This window comes from Arachis ipaensis, chromosome B3 (assembly GCF_059453495.1).
Source record: "Arachis ipaensis isolate K30076 ecotype BB chromosome B3, ASM5945349v1, whole genome shotgun sequence".
In the NCBI taxonomy this organism is placed as follows: Eukaryota; Viridiplantae; Streptophyta; class Magnoliopsida; order Fabales; family Fabaceae; genus Arachis; species Arachis ipaensis.
Window position 1 is genome coordinate 106,125,606 of NC_142438.1, and position 3,322 is coordinate 106,128,927.

The 3,322-nt window shown below is 34.9% G+C and overlaps 1 non-coding gene across 1 annotated transcript; it reads left to right on the forward strand.

The window, feature by feature from the left end:
- The first annotated feature begins 3,212 nt into the window (after positions 1-3,212).
- Positions 3,213-3,322, forward strand: LOC148571928 (small nucleolar RNA R71). The gene has a single exon (XR_015908472.1). It is a non-coding gene; the product is annotated as a small nucleolar RNA R71 (small nucleolar RNA).

A 3,322-nucleotide genomic window follows, 5' to 3' on the forward strand; every position in this document is an offset into this window, starting at 1 on the left:
AAAATCAACAAAATTCTAAATATGAAACTAGTCACATTAACCACCTATCAGTCACATAATTAATTCTCAATCAAAACATCAATTCTTAATCAATTTAATACATTCACAAACTAATAGTACAAGCAAGAGATTCAGTTCAACATACAAACAAGTCACAGCAAGACAAACACCACAATCATAGGGAAGTACAATGAGCAAACCCAATCAAATGCAAATGCGCAAACAAGGATGATGCATGTCTAGCCCTAGTGCAGGTAATGAGCTCATTTGTCAGTTTCTACCCGCTCCCGACGTAACCCGAAGCAGCTGAAATGGGTATGGTTTTCCAGTTGGCTATACCCCTGTGTACAGGAAATAACCCCTCTGCCACCACAGGGTCCACTGCACGCAGGAAATAACACATCTGCCACTGCAGGGATGTATACCGACCCACCTTCTGTATACAGGAAATAATCCCTCTGCCACTACAGAAATGGAACAGGTGGTCACGGTACTTCTGTAGCAGGAAATAACCCCTCTGCCTTACAGAATTAAAATATGGATCTGTACCGCAGGAAAGCGTTCTCAGTGGTCGCACCACTATCTATCTGATTGCCTTCACGCAGTAGATCATCATACAAGTATATCCGGCGTTGCCTTAACGCAACAAATGAATAAACAGATCTCTTGGGTTGCCTCAAGCAACAAATGACCTTTCAATAGGTCCTCTGCTTTTTATTCTCTTTTATAATCATAAATACGCAAGCGGGACAAAACCCACGTCCTTGCCAACAATTCCATAAACTGAATACATTTCCTCAAAAGAATTAGTGTAATTATCATCATAAGTTATCATTCTCGTTATTCATCTCCAGTTACATATTCTTATACAATATCTCTCTCTTTATTCAATCTTTATTCGTCAAACTTCTAAAAAGTAATCCTTTATTTCAATCTTAAAACATAATTCTTTTCATATTGAATCAATCTCAAAACATAGTTTCTTTCTTAAATAATTTAATTTTGAAATATAAACCTTTCTCTCGTAAATCGAATTCAAAATAGAATCATTCTTTTCTTAACTAAATAAAACTCAAGTAATATAAATTTCCAAATTCAAAGCTTCTAAAATAACTTTCAAATGAAACCTCAGATTTTCATAAAATTTCGGCAGCACCTCCCCTAAAACTCGGACTTAACCACCCTTACGGGTTCCCTCTTTCTCAACATCTCATCAAACCTTTCTCAACAATTGCCACAATAATATATATTCTCAAAAATATTTGATAATAGTATAGAAAATCTATTTCTCAATTTCCATATCCAAGTAATCACCAAATCAACATCGGCAGTCTAATTTCAGTTTTATTTTAAAAATATCAAACGAATTTGGAATTACGCAAACCTTATATCCACGCGTCCGTCTTGGATTAAGCTTCCTATTAAACCAAAAATCACAGTTTTTCGCTGGCTCTAGCTTCGGGAATATAAGCAAAATTGCAACTGCTCTGTAGTGCCTTAAAACCAGAAGGCAGCAGCAGCGTACAATATTTGAAATTTCATATAAAATCCAAATTAAATCCAAAAACCTTAAAAATTAATGTGGTTAAACATAACTTTCTCAATTGGTTTCAGGGTCATACCATTTTTAATGAAAGAGTTACGTAGCTTGGAAGTTAGGTAATTTTCTGCTGAAGTCTGTTTTACAAATTATTGAACACAACTTCTTTCAAGTCCCATAACTCACTTACTAAAACATGGAAAACCCTGAAATTTAAATCATATACCTGAAATCAGATTTTTGCTCAGGTCCGTCAATTTCAGCTAGAAAATACCTGAAATCACAGAAAAACACACAAACTCATAGTAAAGTCCAGAAATATAATTTTTGAATAAAAACTAATAAAAATATAATAAAAAGTAACTAAAACATACTAAAAACTATGTAAAAACAATGCCAAAAAGGGTATAAATTATACGCTCAATTAGAGACCAATCTTCATCTCTTTTTATGAGCAATTAGATCAAGACATTGGCAATTGATCAAGTTAAGAGAGATTGAATTACTAAGACATTGGAATTTACTCACTTATGATTTGCCTTGGAACAATAATTGCATGATTGAGATAGAGTTGAAAACTAACATTCCAGAGGAGTTAACATCTCTAATCCTCAATTTTTTCCATCATACAATCTTCTTAATTTCTAATTTCTATTGTCAATTTACAATTCATTTCAATTATATTACGTAGATCTAATTCTTGCTTATGTTCTTAGTTCAATTATTGCATATAGTCACTTTAATTTCCGTCATTTACTTTTTCTCTCTTTAATTTCAGTCATTTATTTCCTTGTTCTTTAATTTTTAGTCATTTATTTCATTTGCCAACATATTTAGTTACATGTTATTATTTTGATTGAATATTCTTAAATATGAATTGTTTAACTAGAATAGCCAATTGATTGAAGTTGCTTGATCTATCAATCCTCGCAGGAACGATAACCCACTCACCGTGGTATTACTTGATGCAATCCGGTGCACTTGCCGGTAGTTTTGCGGATTAAGTTTGTAGAATCCGTATCACCTTCTTACCTCCTTTTGTTCTTGAAGGAGGAGGTGGAAAGTATCATCCATGGGTGGTTGGGTTGAAGAAGAAGGATGAATAATTTGAAGTTGTTGTCTTTAGTGAGGAGGTTGATATCTTTGGTTTTGGTGATGTGTTTAGAATGGTGGATTTTAAGGAAATTGTTGGTTTTGTGGTTAATTGCGGTATAGTTAAAGGTTGTATGATTGATTGTATGGGTTGTTGATCCACCTTTGGCTAGAGTTATCCCTCCATCTTTGGTTATAATTATTCCCTTATTGATAGAGACCTTGATTCTCAGGATAGTAGTTTGAGCGGTTATATAAAGGATTAGCCACTGCCAATACATTGTCTTCTTGAAATTGTAGACACTCATTTGTGTAGTGGAAGCTACAAGCACACGCACTACACACTCTTGGTAGCCCTTTAAGTTGGTATTATTGTGGTGCTCCTTGAATTTTTGGGGGTACTTGTTGGTTTTGGTGGATTGGCCTAAGCAAGGTGGTCATCTCTCCTAAGGTCTTAGTCAAAGCGCACTCAGTTGGAGATACTTCAACAATAGCGTTGGGTTGAGGATTTCTTGCTATCAAATGTTGTGTGACTCAACCAAATCGGAGATAAGTTCCCAAGCCTCCTCCGCCGTCTTCCATTCGATGGTGAGGACAAGCATAAAGTAACTTCTTAAATCGCTCCCAATATTCATGGAGTGTCTCCGAGTCTCTTTGCATGATACAAGAAATCTCTTTCCTCATCCGATT